Source organism: Pinus tabuliformis, chromosome 4_2 (assembly GCF_031772625.1).
Source record: "Pinus tabuliformis cultivar Carrire ecotype Pingquan chromosome 4_2, CPIR1, whole genome shotgun sequence".
Taxonomy (NCBI): domain Eukaryota; kingdom Viridiplantae; phylum Streptophyta; class Pinopsida; order Pinales; family Pinaceae; genus Pinus; species Pinus tabuliformis.
Window position 1 is genome coordinate 813,109,770 of NC_142304.1, and position 18,742 is coordinate 813,128,511.

The window sequence follows — 18,742 nt, forward strand, 5'->3', positions numbered from 1 at the left end:
TTTCTTCTAGCAACTCTGTTGACTATCTCCCTTCCTTTCTCATTCTCTCTCCCACTTCTCTCCATCTCTCCTTATTTTTATTTCTATCTCACCCCCAAACATACACACTCTCTCTCCATCTCTCCCTTGTCACTCTCTCTCTCTCTCTCCACCTTTCTCTCTCTATATGTCTTCAACTTCTTCCTTCCCTATCTTTTCCTCCAACTCCATCTCTCAAGCTCCCTCTCTTTCTCGGAGACTCTCTCCTCCTCTCCCTCTCTCCATATTTGTGTCCCCCTCTCCCTTTTACCATTCTCTCCGACTTCCTCTCACTCTATATTTCAAAATTTTTAAAATAATTTGATAATTAAAATATTATGTTTATATATATATATATATATATATATATATATATCTATATATATATATATATATATTATGTTGTACAACATTTTTTTTATATAACACATATTTAAAATGCAATATTTCAAATGTGTGTTGTACATTCACCTTGTTAGCACTCTGTAATTTTCTGAGGTTGCAGAAGAAAATCACAAAGGTAACCACAAACCACTTTGGAAGCTGGGATCTAGCCCTGCCAACTTTAGAGAGGGCTCTCTCTGTAAGATTTAACTTTTTTGTATTAGATATTAGGCTAGTTATGAGTGTTCGAAGTTTGGTTTTAAATTGATTGGTTGATTAAGTGCCTGAACCTTCCATTGGGCTATGGAGTCTACAACTTAAAAGGGGTTTGTTTCAGCTTTTAGAAAGGAGTTTCATAGGGAAAGGTAGCTAAAGTAAATGGATCATTTATATTTAAATGAAATGGAATGGAAGAAAACATATAGGTTCAATAGAAGTTAAAGAGAAATTAAGAATTCCTTAACATGATATTAGAAGAAAATATAGAAATTATCTACAGCGAGAAGCACAGTGTATTTTTCAACAAATTCTATTCGTCAATTTTCTGTAAAATAATTTAGATTTCAGAAAACATAAGCATGGAAACAAAGTAGTAAAACATTAACAGTGAGAGAAGCACATCACTAGATAGTCTAACACATGAATCCTGTGAAGAATTTCCTTTTTATTACTGATCATCCCATCAAATGAAAATAGTACAATAGCATTTTGGAATGAAAAAATCCATGCATCAATCAACCATTGATACTTCTAAAAGAGAAGTACTTATAATATGTTTACAAAAAATCCTGTCAAAACTGACTGAGATGTATTTAGGAATTCCTAAACTGAATCTATCTAACTTATTACAAAAATTTAGGAAAATTTGAACTATCTGAAGTGTTGGCACTAAATTTGTGGAATCACTGACTGTCTGGCCCTTTGAATTCTACTGTGCTATTGACGTTGAGTTGTACAAGAAAATCCCCTGCTTACTCCAGTAATTCACATAATTTATCCCAGCGCTGCTCACTCGAGATAGTTGTCTTCACTAACTTTTTGTAAACCTCGTCCACTTCAATATATTTTTCAAAAGCTGGTTTGGAAATGAATGTGTTTAATTTCATATTGAATGGATAGGTCATATGCCAACACTTCTAAGAATGCTTTTCCTGTCATACTGATTCTTCCTCCTATAACTTTGGAACTGTTTTTGGCCTTAGTGATCAATTTCTCACTGTAATCAGACCACGGACTGAGCTTATCATTTATTACCAATAAATTATGAAGTCCCTTTTTGTAGAGGGCTTCTAGCTTTTTGAAGAATATCTGTACACCAGTGTCCAAAATCTAACACTTTTGTTCAAGTTGCCTCATCAATTCTTCTTAGTCAACACCTTTTGACCTCTAGTATAATTTCTGTTCTATCTTCAATCTCCAACTCTTCTAATTCCTATTTGTTTTTAGAGTTAAGGAACTTGATGAGCTCAGTAGCTTCACTAGGTTTATCACCCAACTATTTTTTGACTTCTTCAATGGCTTCAGTAGATCTTTCAATCAGTTCCTACTGCTCAAATATGATTTGTATTGAAGGCCAGATATCTATCATATCTTCATTGATCCGTTTCCAAATATTTTCTTTGACCTGGGCCAAGGTATTACCCATGGCAGTGTCTTTTTCCATCTGTTGCAATCTCTGGGACAATGTCTAGGATTTCTGCATCTCTATCATGAGAGAATTCTCATATCTATTTCTCTTCTCCTGTAGGGTCTTCAAATCTTGTCTTAGTTTCTTTATTTCTTCTCCCTGTATAGACATGTTTTCCAAGGATTGGGTCAACTTAATTGAATCATCTACAATTGAAGAAGGAGGTACTACAAAGGAAGATGTTCCTACTATTGTAGTTGTTGTAGGGATACTTGTTTGAAGTAGGGATGCAATTGGTACTGCATCAAGAGGAACCACTACAAGTTGTGAACTTTACTCCTTCTCTTTGATAAACTTGTCCATCTTTGCTTCGATCTCCTTGATCTGTGCATGTCCATCTGATCCAAAGGGTGAGCATCATTTGCCTCAAAATCAAAGGTAGTATGCCTCAAGTCAATTGTTGATTTTGGTTGTAGAACCTGTGCCTATAAGAATTCCATATGCATTCTTCCCTTCTCTGTGTCATAGGCTGAAATGAGCATGTGCTAGATTGAGGATGATTGCTTCCTTAATTGAGATGAGATGTTGTCATGAAGGGTTTCATTCCTCTGTTTAATTTCTTTATATTTTTGGAAAATATCCAGCTGCCTTTGTTTAATTTCTTTATATTTTTGGAAATTATCCAGCTGCCTCTGTTTAATTTCTTTATATTTTTGGAAAATATCTAGCTGCCTCTATTTAATTTCTTTATATTTTTGGAAAACATCCAGCTGCCTCTGTTCTATAGATGACTCTAGTGTGTGAGGTATTGTAGCTGGAATCTCTTTAGTAGTCGAGGATGATGGAGAATCGGTGGTACTGCTGTCAAACATAATAGTTTGAAGGCCAGAGAGTACAATGGTACCCTGTGTTTCCTCCTGTAGTGGGAAGTCTATATTAGGTCCAGTCTTAATCTTATTTGTATATATTTTGAATTCTTTGGCTGAGACTTATGTGATTTAAGGCGAGTCATCCTTTCTCGGTCTTTTCTCTAGGTATAGGAGTCTCTGAGGCAATCCTAGAAAGTACTTACTCTTTAGCCTCCTGCAATGCATTCTCTACCCAGTTCTATTGGTTCATGTACTTCTCTATTTTTGGTCTTTGGGTATGCACATAGGGAGTTGCCTTCTGTTCCACTCTTAGCTTAGAAATTACCCCAAAGGGGTCATAAGACCATGTAAAGCTAAGAGGGAAATTCATTTGTTTCAACAGGAGGTCTGCTTCCTCTCCTGCTTCTCTACTGTTATAGATAAAAGGTCCTATCTGTGTCTTAATTCTGAATTGAGACTTCTTCTTAGCTGCCACAAAATGGATGTTGTCTAAGTGGATTATTTTCCTGATGTACTCCAAGGAAAATATCCTCATTGGAAGGTACTTGGGCAGCTTATATGGTGGCAGCTCTGAGCCATAAACTCTGATCTCTGTAAATGACTGGTATAAATACCAATCTCTTGTCTTTACATGTTCATTGAGTTGTAACACTTTATGAATACACTCACTAATTCTTAGAACATGATGGCCACTCAGCAAACACACTGTTGGATACAAAAACTGATTAATAAACTATGTAAAACTGTATTCTTGCAATTATTTTCTGATCATGGAGGTCCATAAAATAATGGATTGAGGCTTTCTTGTCTAATTGAGCTTCTGATAACAAAGGGAAATCTGTCCGTCTGGAAGAAAATTAACATGTACATAATAATGGAAGAATATATGAACATTCCTTCAGTTAAAAATTGAAGGAATTGTTCATGAATTACATTTGCAAGGAAGTGACCATAGTCAAAGGTGACTGATAGTCCTTTTTTTGCAGCAAGAGTGAATAGAAAGCCTAAAATAGGCTCATCTACCCATTCATCTGAAAAGTAACAAAGTAAGCATGATAAGGCAGAGATAATATGTCTAGTTCTTTGGGGGAAAATAGAAGAGGGATAAGGGGGATTCTTCTTGGGGAGTTGAGAATATTCTGGTAGGAAGACCTCAAAAATCCTGGCTCTCTGGGGAAAGGTGATTTTCTAATAGATTTATTTAAGAGCCTCGAAGGAAAATGGAGTTAGAGAATCATTGTAGGGGACTTGCAACATTTGGTTTATACTTTCAGACTCTAATGGTGAAAAGGATTTCACCATTCGGGAAGATGATAGCCCTCTTACTTGAGAGATAAGAGACATGGAATTTAAGTAAGAATTTAGGGAAATATTAAGACTGGGCGAAGATGAACAAGGGTAGTCTAGACTACCAGAGGTTAATCTCGTCATACTAGTCAAGGTAAGTATCACGAAACCAGTAGCGTAATTCGAAGAGGTCGAATTCACACTGTGTCTCAACAATTTTGTAATCTCAATTAGCAAGGGGGATGTGGTCTAAATCCACAGGGGGAGCGAGCATGGGGTTTGCCACAGTGGAATTTTTTGGGGCCATCGTGGTAGCATACTGAAATTGGAGAGGGTGACATGCGAGAATTTGCAGAGGGTCACTGTGAATTTCACGGGAAAAAACTTGGAGGGACTTCCTCTGTGGGTAGTTGCTGATAGGCTAGAACACAGAAGGCTCGGGAGCAATGACAGTAGGAAAGCGAGAAAAATACGTGATCGTGGGACGCAGCGAGGCTTTATAATTTTTCATATGGAGCAGAAACATTGGTCAAATAGTTGTTTGAAGGAATTTACTCCGCAACGGGACGAAGGCAATGGGAGGGAGCCACAACAGAAAGGGTAATAGTCATCGACGTGGTGTCAAAGGATAGGTGGAGGGAGGCATGGGGCCATTGGGTGGAAGTGATAAGCGGAAGGGATATGTGTAGGTAGGGAAGTGGCGGTTGAGTAGGGATGTGGTGGGTGAACATTGGTGGGAATGCAGGTTAAGGCGGGAGGTGGGAAAACTGCTTTTGGAGGGGGGTCGAAGTAGTTTATGGTATTGGGGGGGGGGGGGTTTGAAATAATGAGGTAAGGACATGTAGCAGTGGGGAAAACCATTTTTCGGACCCCCCTTGTGGTTAAAGATAAATATAGCGAGGGGGTCCAAAAAGGATTTAGAGCCGTTGGATTAAAAGATGATGGTGACCGGGTGTGGGGAGGTGTGCAGCATTTAACGACAATGGTCCCACATCATATCTCGGGCGGATATATTTTTACAATAAGGTCCGACTTTGGACAAATGACCAAATTTAGCCATTTACATAATAAATCAACCTTTTTCCTAAACTAATGTAACTTAACCAATTAGGGTGCATTTGAAAGTGCAAACCCTGTTTTATTTTGCCATTTTTAAAGGACTAAGAATATCTATTCAAACAACTAAACTAATCTAAAAACTGCATTAATCCAGATTAAACTGTTAGATTAATTTATTCACCTATTCTACCTATCTAATCTCATCCAAGATTACAATGTTTGGCTAAGTTATTCACTCTAATCTAATTGACATAAATTGAAATTTGTTTTAACATCATTAAACTGTATGTTTCAAACAATAAGTATTGTGGCATTTTAAACAATCTGCACACAATTTCATGAATTTATTCTCTACAAAATTATTGGACTATCAGTGGCACTTCAACTGACATCACTTTCAAATTTATTCATTTTTTTGTGGTGTTCTTTTATCATTTATTTTCTTTTTATATTTTTTCTATTTATACCCTCTTTTCATTTTTTATTTTTATTTTTATATCATTTGTTTTGGAAATCATTTGCAATATGCAGTATTATTTACAATCTGAAATACTGAAAGAAATCATTCAATCATCATTTGATCCTATAAATTATAGGATCCTAACACACTTGGAGGGAAAATGATCATTTTCCATGGAAATTTTATCTAAAATTTACCAAAATATTAATGTTTGAGCTACCTCCATGAAAGATACATAGAGTGCTTCATGTCTTCCAATTGAAACTATTTAAGTTTCATTTCTTTAAAGGTAGGTTTAGGTTATGATTACTTCACGATCTTAAAAATATTATATATTTCATTATGTTAGATTTATAAAAAAAAATTAGGTTAAATAAATTTAACATATATTGAGTCAGCTTGTATGACTCTTTTTATGTTAATGGTCAACTCTTTTGTTAATGCCTTGGAGTATATAAACACCATTTATTCATGTGGTTATGCTAGTATATTTTATAATATAAGAAATTGTATATTATATTAAAGGTTATAATATTATATTAAGCCAAAATTAATAAATTTAATATCAACATTAAAATATATTAATATTAAATTTTTTATATTAATATCATTTCATCATTTAATAATAATAATAATAATAATAATAATATTAATATTAATACTAATATTCAATTAGTAATGTTTTCACATGACATTATAACAAAAATTCTAATAAGGTTTGGAATTTTAAATGTTTAATTTTAGATCATTCAAAACATTTCTATAAAGGCTCGATTGAGCTACATAGCTCGATCGAGCCATAATGCTCAAACGAGCCTTTGTTAACCACATATATGGGTCGATCGAGGGTTTACGAGCTATTTAAATTTGAAATTTAGGTGCTCGATCAAGCGCTTTAAGTGCTTGATCGAGCCTCTTAAGTCCTAAAATCAATGATTTCAACACCTCTTCTACAAAATTTCCTGCAACTTCTTTCTGTATCATAGCGGACTTAGGGCTAAATTTGTCCTTAGGTGGAGGAGTTAATCACGTTGGATTCATGAACGAATCCTCTATCGAATGGCATATGAGTTTGACATTTTCGAATTCATATGATATTTTTCATCTATTTTTTTAAACATAATACTTGAATTTTTTTTAAATGTTTTAAAGAGGTTGAATAAAAAATAAATATCATAAAATATACACAATGAAAAAATTTCAAACAATACCACTATCTCTTTCTGAGTCCTCTTCAAAAGGGTACTTTTGGTTTTTCAATTTCTTTAAATAGTTGAAAAAAACTTTACATGAACACATGTGTCTGCAAAATGCAATTGAAATATTAGTTTGCTAGCTTAAAAAAAATAATAAAAAATATACTTTTGCATAAAATTTTTTTTTTTTAAGAACTCACACATACCTCTTAAGATGCGTGAAAGTTTCCAAGGAGAAGCATTTCATTTAATGGAAAATTGACATATTATACGACATTAAATGTTTTTGCAAAAAATATCATTAAGACAACAACATAATTCTGCACAATTTGTCTTTTTACTCCGAATCAAAATTCACAGTGCTTATATGAATTTTGAGGGATCCAATTCGATAAAAGAGGAAATACTTGAAATTTCATCACCTCATTTGGCCCAAAAGTGTAACCAATCTTCATGCTTTTACCCTTATGATAAGTGTTTAAGTCTTCTTCTTGGTTTCTAAGTATCGAAGTCACTTGCATACACATGTTCAGTCTGCAACTTCATGAGAGCAGTATTTTACGCAAGCTTGAATAGGCATAGCACGGTCCATCAAGACAGTGCGTGTGTAATTTTCAACCTATGTCAATAGTTAGTGCACACTTTCATTGCGAGTCTCTCACTTTTAGTTGTGGTTCCACTTCTATTTCAGTGAGTTTTTCCAAGCGTAAGTTTTGCACACTTTTTCTTTCGCGAGTGTCTCTTTCATGTTTACGACTGTCTCGTTTGCTTGTTTTCACTTTAAAAGTGTTTTTTCATGTATCTTCACCCTGGCATGTGTTTCTTTCAATGTCGTTCGCATTTTGCAAGTGTCATTTTCACTTTTCTCTTACTATTGCAAGTGTCGTCTTTTGGGTGTAGGAAGTGTCACACATTGTAAAGAAAGAGTTGTGGTTCATTGTGAGAGGAAAATTTGGTACCAATGGGTCCTATTTACCACTTAGACATGCACTAGAACCATTCCTAAATTTTTATGTATTGTCATACTAGTCTCGTCAATGTCGTCGCAAAGTGTATCTTAAGTATCACACCTAGTCGTAGGAATCAATTGTGCATTCTTAAAGCGAAGTTCTGATGCATTCTCCTACACTATTGTGTCATATTCATCATAAGGAAATACATCAGGCATATTCTCCAAGTATTGGGCATTGTCATACAAGTGACATCACTGTCATCGCAAAGTGTACCCTAAATGTCACACTTAGAGGAGGTTGTTGTATTGTCATTGCATTAAGGCGATCATGTTGTTCTTTCATACTAAGTGATTAATGTTGTGCCATCAATTGTTTTGAGTGTGTGTGATAATTCATAAGTTCAAAAATGGTTTCACTTCTACCTTATTAATCCCACACTTAGCCAAATCATGAAAAATATTTTTTCCCAACCAACTTGACCCAACTTAGTCTCCTTGAACTGCGCATTGTGTAGTAGCAAGGCTCAAGCTTCCCCCTTGCCTCCTAGAACTATGCAATATGAAGTTTGTGCCTCCAAGGATTGTGCATTTCACAGTCATGGTTCTTAAGGATTTCCTTCCTTCCCTCAGAAACTCCACAATCCTTCCTCCCAACCAGTCTATTGTTATGCATTGCATAGTCTCAATCATTAAGTTATCTCCATGAGTCCTTAAACTGTGTAACTACACAATCCATTGATCAGTCTCCCTCTAAGATTGTGCATTGCACAATGTTAGTGCTCAAACTTGTCTCCTTGATATCCAAAACAGTGCAAGTTACCCTTCCAGTCAGTCTCTTTTTCGTATTGTGCAGTGGAAACCCTCGAGTTGTCTCCCTGCCTCCCTAAGCTACACAATTGTGCAATCCCTAGGCATATCTCTCTCATGTACCACACATTGGGAAACTTCAAGGGTTAATAATGCCTCACTAAGCTCCTTAATTGTGCAATCTCCTCATCCAGGCCTCTAGAACTTTTCATTGCGCAGTTTCAAGCTTCAGTCCATCACTTTTGGCCCCTAGAAATACGCATTGCACAATCCCTGATTATTCCTCCCTATCCAGTGCCCGGTCCCAACTCAATCAGTAATTGTCATGAAATAAGCTATACAAGGATACTTTTGGACTAATTTCATCTTGTCATGAGTGGATTCTACTTGGAGGTACTATTGACATAACAAGATGGTTCTCATAGAGGAAGAGAAGGAGATCATATGAGAAGACACTTGTGAAGTTAGAACCATGAAGAAGTCATCGAGCAAGAAGATGAAGGGACACAAGCTTACCATGAATATAAAAGATTTATATTGCATGAAGACTCCATGTCAATCAACCGCTTGGAGGATGGAGATGAAATACACTTAAGATCCATCATGAAGATGCAAATAAAGAAGAAAAGGAGCAACTTGGAAATGCCACACCGTCATGAAGTTCCACGTCATCATTTTCAAGAGTTATCTAAAGAGTCACATGTGCCATAGTGTATTTCCACATCATTCATGGAATGTAAATTTGTTATTTCCCAAAATGATAAAATGTAAATATGTGGAGGATCAAGGGTCCAACATGGAATTTGAAGACTCACTATTGAGTTCTAAAGTCATATTGAAACTCAAAGGTCATGTAATAATTCGAAAAGTCATTGTAGAAGCTTAAGAGTCATGAGGGAGGTCAAGAGTCGCATGGAAGGTGGAGAGTCACCTAATTTGTTATAAATACACCCTCATAACTCAAGAAAAATGACTTTGGGACTGAAACTTCCCACCTTAGCTTCTATAGCATTGGCATATTAGAGAATGTCTTTCTTTGGAGGAATAGGTGGTGACTTAATGATCTAAAAAATGAAAGTGAAGGTTTCATTTAACAATTTGTAAGCTAGTGTATGTATTTTAGGCAATGGATCATGGTTGCAAAAGTACACAAAATTAAGCTAATTTGCAGAAATTTAACAGTTAACAAAGGATAAAAATGCAACATAAAACACATGCAATTTGATAACGGAGTTTACTCATCTTGGGCTACGTCTTTGGGGCTAGCTTCTAGTGGTGACTATTTTATTATATGATAAAATTCTCAATACATCAACATACATGCTTCAATCTACAAAAATGACACTTCTATTATGTCCAGAATGCTAAAAAACCCCATTTAGGCTCTTCTTGAGCTCAAAAAGGCTTAAGATTGAGAAAAATACCCCCCTTTTTTCCAAACTAATTTGCAACTGCAACATATTAGCTCTCGGCTCTGCAAATTTGAAAAATATGGCCTATTGATTGGGTGCTTTGATTAACCTCTCAAAGTTCACAGGTTTGACCTGTCGGAGGCGTGTTTGGTTGCAAAACTTTTGGGCGTTATTACTTTGTATTAAACAAAAAATTTAATGGGTCATTGGCCCTTTGGAATTCCACTCTGCCGATCGTATGGCCACATAGGGCCATGGGTCATAGGCCATGCAGCCTTCGCCCTTCCCACCGTCAATCATATGTCATTCAATATAAATGTGGGTTGGGCCAGACAAGCTAGCCTGCCACCCTGCCCACTACCCCCAACCTTCGAAATTGGTCTCATTAAATAAAAGTTGTCACCCTTATATAAATAATTCCTATGGTTACTCTAATGTTATAGCAATGGGGTTATGAACTTGAGGTCGATGGTTCGAATCCTACGAAGGCTTTTTTGTTAGCCAAACAAATTTTTGCACCATCTAGGGTGCCACATGGCACCCTGGAATTCGGCCACAAGTCACTCTGTGATTGGCCCATCTTAGAAACAATCAACCAAATAAAAATGTTCCACATGTTCTCATACGACTAACCTAATTGTTGGCTCTTGATTGGATGTCTTCTAGCATTCATACTTCCTAGTCATCGGAAGATGTCAGCTCCATGTCAGTGTATAGATTGCCACACCAGCATCCGTACCTACATAGTCAACCCTCCAACTTTGAGTTTTTTTTTTGTTTGGATAATAATTCAGAACACAATAAATTGATCAAATAGTGTCAGATTGAGGTAATTCAAGTGTCATTGGAATCAAAGTGCCGAGCATTATGACTTGGCACTACATTCAGAATATTTTTAGCACTATTATTTTTAAGCATTTTCTGGATCTCATGGATCACTCCTCCCCATTAGAAGCTTTTGGACCACCAAAAGTATGTTTTTACTCACGAAGTAAGTGACAATACAACTCCCTCACTTTTTTGATCTATATCCACTTTTCTTTGCTTGGATTGGTACCCTTGAGTCTCACACAAAGATACTCCAAATTGCCTCTACGTGAAGTCCTTATTCTCCTATCAAAAATAGTGTCTTCCAATAATTTATTCAAATATTCAAGTACAAAATATTCTATAGATGGAATCTAAACATTCTCTTCTTGATCAACAACCATAGGAGGCTCATATAATCTCAAGTTTTCCACATTTACAACAAAATAAATTTACATGTAATGTGTCAAATATAATCAGAAAGCGTTGTTAACAGTCTTCTCCAAAATTTTGAAAGTAACATATCTGATTGGTTTGAGATTTTTACCTTCACCTTGCAATCTTTTCTTACTGATGTATAACCAAACTTGATATCCCACTTGGAAATCATGATCAACCTGATTCTTATCATGTCTTTGTTTATACTTGGATAGGATTTTCTCCAATTGTTCTTGTACCCTTTGATGCACCAACTAGATTTGTTCAATGAAATGCTTGTCTTTGTCCACATCACGATGTCTATGTCTACTGCAATATCTTTACCAAAGATGAAATCCAAAGGAAACTTTAGAAAATAACCCAAACAAGCTTCAAATGGAGATACTTGTGTAGATTAATGTTTGGCATGATTGTAGGCATGCTGGATGTAATGAAACTTCTCATCCCAAGGCTTAGGATGCTTACCACAATATCCTTGAAAGAGATGCACTAGTGTTTTGTTCACTACTTCTGTCTAGTCATTGGTTTATGGATCAAATGTTGTGCTCTTCTTCAACTTTGTGTCCATGAGTTCCCATAAACTTGACCAAAACTTGCCGATAAATCAATAATTTCGATTAGAAATGATAGAAGTAGGTAAACCAAAGTGAACCCAAACATTTTGGAAGGACAGTTATGCAGTTTGTTTAGTTGTGACCTGTTTCTTTCAAGGCATCAACACACACATTTTATTGAAAAGATCCACTACAACATATAAATAATCATGACATTTTCTAGACATTGGTATCCCCCCTACAAAATCCATAGAAACACTTTCCTAAGGATGAGAATGGATAGGAAGTGGGGTGTACAAGACCAATTTCCTATTACATGGATTACTAGTAGCACACATAGAACATCCTTTGACATATCTTGATACAGTTTCATTCATACGAGGTCAATAACAATACCTCTATAGTTGAAAAATTGTTTTTCCTACACCAAAGTGACCAACAAAAAGAGAAGTGTGGGATTCTCTTATGAGATTAACTCTTTCACCTTGTGGAATACACAACTTTCCAAGATGATACAACAACTTTTTATGAACATGATAACCTAACTTTTCAACATAATTGCTATGAATTGAAGTTGCATAAAAATCTTTAAAATATTCATCTTGTGCATATTGTTCAATATAACTTTCATGCATTATTTATTTATGCTTAAGTATGATAGATGCATTAACAATAGGCCTCGATAACCTATCTGCAACTTTGTTGTAAATACCTTACTTATACCTGATAACCAAATGAATTTTTTGTAGAATCCAATCTATCTGAAATTTCTAACTTGTTGTAGCTTATTTTGCAATTGAACATATTGCAAAGATTGATGGTCAGTATGAATAATCATTTCTTTACCCATCAAATAATGCTTCCATTTCTTCACACTTTGTACTACAACATACAACTCTTTATCATAAGTTATATAGTTAATTACTGCATTGGAAAAGATCTTAGAATGATAACATATCAACTTACCATGTTTCATCAATACTTCTCCCATATTAGTTTGAATTTCAAATGGTTGCTTGAGATCTAGAAGTGCTAGAATTGGTGTTGAATTGATTTTATATTTAAAAGTGTTAAAGGATTTATGTTGCTTGCCTCCCCACTAAAAGACCTACTTCACACTTGTCAAAGCATGTAATGTTGCTACAATGGATGAGAAGCAAGCAATAAATTTTCTCCAATATTGGGCCCTACCAAAAAGATCCTAACTTCTGTTACATTATTGGGTTAAGGAAAATAAACAACGACTTCAACATTGGAGGGGTCAATATGAAATTCACCACCTCCTACAATATGACCTAAGTAAACCAAAGAGGTTTTCCGAAATTGACATTTAGACATCTTCAAATACAACTTTTCCTTTTTCAAGATATCGAAAACTTGCTTTATATGCTTGACATGCTCTTCATGAGTCACACTAAAAATTAGAATATCATCTAAGTAGACTATGAAAAAATCATCAAGGAATGGTCGCAATACATCATTCATAACTCTCATGAACGTAGCAACTGCATTACAAATCCCAAATGACATAACTAACCTTTCAAACAATCCTTGTTTTGTCTTAAAAGCAGTGCTCCAAATATCATCTTCATCAATCCTTATCTGATGATAACCGTTTCTCAAGTCTAACTTAGTAAAATAACCAACATCCTTTAAATAATCTAGCAAATCATTAATGCAAGGAAGAGGATAATTATTTTTATAGTAATCTTGTTCAAATCTCAGAAATCCACACACATGCACCATGTACCATGTTTCTTTGGAACCAAAACAATAGGAGACCCACAAGGAGATGTACTAGTTATAATGACCCCTTTGTCAATAAGTTCTTGAATTTTCTTCTTGATCTCTACATTCTCCAAAAATGACATTCTATACATCCTAATATTTGGAAGTGGTGCATCCTGTTGTAGTTATATCTCATGTTGGATTCCTCTTTTTGGAGGTAACCCTTCAAGTTCTTGAAACAATTTGTCATAAGTATTAACAAATTCAACCAATCCATGCTTTAGTTTAGAATCACATCTCGAGAAAGCTTCAAATTTATCAATATATTTAGCTTTAATCATCAACAACACAAAATTCTTGCTAGCATTCACAAGCCTTTTCATTTGGCCTTCACAAACAAGAGATAAGTTCATCTTCTTGTGATGTGATCTAACAATATACTTAATCCATCTTTGAAAAGATGATACTTGTTCTCATGACAATAGAATATTGTTTTTCAATCATATAAATATGGACTCGTTAAGACAATCCCATAAATATCAAGTGGTACAACATCAAGCTCTACCTCATTTATAAAATTAGCAATGATGGAAAATTTGAGTTTACATTTTCTTGTCACTTGAAATTTGGCATCATCACATTCCCAACCCAAAGGGTAAGGTTTTGTATAAGGTGTAGTCTCTAAATTAAGTTTCTGTACAATTGTTTTAGAGATAAACTTGACATGGGATCCACTATCAAATAGTGTATAAACCTTTGTGTGTTTTGTAATGACCCTGATATGAAAAATCTCACTTCTTTCTTTATCATTTTTAGATTCAATAGACTTGCTAAAATAAATAGTACTTGTGTTAGAAGCTACACCTTTCATCTCCATGGTTGTGATTTTAGTTTCATGACTTGAATCAGATCCTATATCTTGTTGAGTTGTAGCAAAAATATCTTGTCTCCCCTTGTTATTAAACTTCTTTGGTCCCAATTCTAGATGTAATTTCCAACAATGGTCTTCATTGTGGCCATCTTTTGAAAAAAAATTGCAAGAAAGTTTCTCTCTCTCTTTCTTGATGGTAGCACTCTTCTTTCCTTTTCCTTTAAATTGTGCCTTTCCTTTGTCTCCATATTTAAATGGTTTCTTGCTAGACTCTTGAGGAACATTCTTACTTCTTGATTCTAAATGAGCAGCCTGAACACATACTTCATCTAGATTGGTGGGATTAAACATAACTATAGTATGTCTCAAATAACTATGAAACAAACCTATATATTTAAGGAGAGTATCCTATGATGTCAAATCTACACCCAAGATTAATGCTCATTTTCTAAATTCTTGTAATTTTGGACACTGACCTTTTGCTTGTCTAAAATTTTGCCAATCCATTATTTTTTTTTGCATATAAGCTAATGGATAAAATTGCCTTCTTAATGTAGCTACAAAATCATTCCAATAAGAGACAATTTTACCACTTTTCTTCAAATCTTCTTGAGTCATGGCCTCCCACTAAGTAAGAGCTACACCTTTCAAATGAAGAGAAGAAAGTTGGATATTTGTGTTTTCATCATCAATCTTTTGAATCCTACAATAAACTTCGATTTGATGAACCTAATTATCCAGCTTTCAAAACTTACTTCTCCATTATATATTAGCAATTCAAACTTGACATCAAGCTTAAGCAAAGGAAACTTAGCATGTCGTTTTGGAGATGTAGGAGGAGTAGGACTATGTGAAGAAGGAGGTGAAGGAGGAGGAGGAGATGGAGGCCTGCTCACATTACCACCATTACCTTGTGGTTGATTAGAACTTTCTCCTTGCAACCCTGTTGTTATTTCATTATACAACACTTTCACCATTTCAGTCATATCAAAGAAAGATTTTTTGAAAGCTCTCTCATCCTCAGACATCAATTCTTGTCCTTGTCCTTCTTCATGTGCCATGACTTGTCGAGTATGTGGCCTTTGCAAGCCAACTTTAGGGTTAGGTTCTTCAAGTGCTCCTTCTCCTCTTCTCAATCTAGACCTTGTAAGAAATTAAAAACCTTGAAAATTATATCAAACCTTCACAAAAATTATGATATGATACCTAACTGATCTAAAAAATGAAAATAAAGGTTTAATTAAACAATTTGCGAGCTCATTTATGTCTTTTAGGTAATGGATCATGGTTTCAAAAGTACACAAACTTAATGTAATTTGCATAAATTTAACAGTTCATAGAGGATAAAAATGCAACATAAAACACATGAAAATTGATAATGAAGTTCACCCATCTTGAGCTACATCTCTGGGTCCAAATTCTAGTGGTGACCCCTTTATTATATGATCAAATTCTCAATACATCAACACACAATATTCAATCTGCAAAAGTAACACTTTCATTGTGTCCAGAATGCTAAAACAAACCCCATCTAGGTTCTTCTTGAGCTCAAAAAGTCTTAACATTGAGCAAAATACCCCCCTTTTCCAAACTGGTTTGCAACTGCAACATATTAGCTCTTGAATATGCACATTTGGCAACAAATTGGTCTATGGCCTATTGGCTGGGCGCTTTGACTAACCTCCCGCAGATTGTTGGTTCGACCCTCCGGAGGCGCGTTTAGTTGCAAAATTTTTGCGCATGACTATTTTGTATTAAATAAAAAATTAAATGGGTCGTTGGCCCTTTGGAACTCCGCTCCACTGGTCGAGCTAGCCCATGCACTACCCCCAAAATTCATAATTGATCTCATTAAATAAAACTTGCATCCCTTATATAAATAAGTCTTATGTTTTCTCTAACAGTACAGCAATGGAGTTATGAATTTGAGGCCAGCAGTTTGAATCCTACAAAGGCTTTTAATTCATTCAAACAAATTTTAGCTCCATCCAGAGTGCCATGTGGTGCCTTGGGATTGGGCCACATGTCACTCTATGATTGGCCCATCTCACAAACCATCAACCAGATACCAATGCACCATGTGTCCTCATACGCCTGGTCCAAATATCAACTCTTGATTGGCTCCCTTCTAACATCCGTAATGCCCAGTGATCGGATGACATCAACACTATGTTAGTGTATAGATTGCCACATCAACATCTGTACCTACATAGTTAACCCTACAACTTTTACCATTTTTTTTTTTTTTTTTTTTTTTTTAATGTTTGGCTAAAAATTCAGAATGTGATAAATTTCCCATATAGTGTCAGATTTAGGTGACTCAATCATCGTTGTATTCGATGTGATGAGAACTAAGAGTTGGCACTGATTTTAGAAGATTTTTAGCACTTTAATTTTTGAGCATTTTCTAGATCCCCTGGATCACTTAATGTTCCACTATTGGTGATATTGTGGCAGAATTGTACTTGTTTATGTTTTCACTTCCACTTTGTATATGAAGCTCGATGAGCCAACACATTTTCATGCATGTATCATGAATATAGTAAGACTATTCTTTATATGTTTGTGGTATATGTTTTTTTCACATGTACTAAGGAAATTGAACTATTTCAGTGGCTTTGGTACTTATCTTGTTGAAGGTGTGTTGTATTTAGTTTTATGATCGTGGTTGTCTTATGAACTACTTTGCAGACTAACTTGTGATCCTTTTATGCTCTTGTGTATCTCTTTTAGGATAGTACTATTACTTTTATTCTAAAGGCTCACTCCCTTTCTCCTTGATATGAAAGCACCTTATATGCATCGCAATTGTTTTCCTCACAATGTCAACTTGCTTGTTTCCAAGAATGCTGGTATAACCTCTTATGTTAATAATGGAAGCCAAATAAAACCCCTAAGGACAATGGAAATCGGTCATATTTCTGGTTGGGGCTCCTACTCTAAACCGTGTGAGGTATAATTGGGACTTCACATTGGGGAGACCCCCTTGGTTGGTGGATTTCCAACACCATAAACAATTGTCACTAGAAGGAGGGCCAGTTGACAAGCTATTTCCATTGAGTATTTTTTAAATCTCTCATATTAAATGGCTCTTTCTCAAATCTTAATCCCATAATGTTTTTCTAACCTATCTCCTAGTAAACTTTTCATCTTCGAGGAATTGTTTGATGAGTTCTATCAACTCAAGTCTGATGGAGAGGGTCGTACATTCATAGCCAAACATATATATGATTATCTTGGTTTTTGTAAGTCTCATGAAATTGATGATGAAGATGTTATTTGTATATTATTCACCCTCACTCTTGAAGGTAAAGTTAAGAAATGGTGTCATACTTTTCCAACCACTTCTATTCATTCTTTTGATCAATTCCTCGAGGATTTTCATCAAGCCTTTTATAGTTATGATTATAAATATGTATGTGATAGGATTGATCCAATCAGAATGAAATCTGGTGAATCTATAGAGGATTTTATTAACTGTTTGCTTCACCTTTGCTATGAGCTTGATTCTTCTCTCTGTGAAATAATTTTCATCTGAAACCTTTAATGTTTCCCCTCTTCCAACTTATGTTGATCATGAGACACCTCTAATTTTAGAGGAGGAACCTACTAGCATTTGTTCCTTTCCCTCCTCCTTTTCCAGTACCAATTTGGGTTCCTCCTCGTGATTGTGTTAAAGTTGAGAAACTTGAAAATCAATTTGTTGATCCATCCATTCAACCTTCATATTTTTCCCATGATATAGATCCTATTGAGGAGAACCTCGATTAGTTCGACAATGGCATGGAGCTTAAAGTGAAAGTTGATCCCTTGGATTTTCAATATCATAAGTCTAATATTGAACCCGATCCAAATGAAAAATTGAATTTCTAAAGGGATACCTTTCAACCTCGTTTATGAACATCCCATGATTCCTTGTTTCATGGTTCGCTTGATCAACCTACTTTAACTCTTATGTATGTTCAACCTTTTGTTTCAAGCAACGATCATATACAAGGAATTTTCATTTAACAAGTAAAGGAGCAAGGTGGTGAAGATATGTGTCATCTTTCTTCCCTCTTTAGGATGACAATCTTGCATTTCTGGTTGATCATCAATCTCGCAATCTTGATAACTTGCCAAATGATTCCATATCCTTAATTCAAGTACTTTAGAAAACCATCACCATGACATCCTGTTTCCATTAACATGTGGTGATGGATATCACTACAACAAAACATGGAAATAACGCCTAAAATGGCACCAAAATTTAGTGTTTTCAGTTCATGAATTA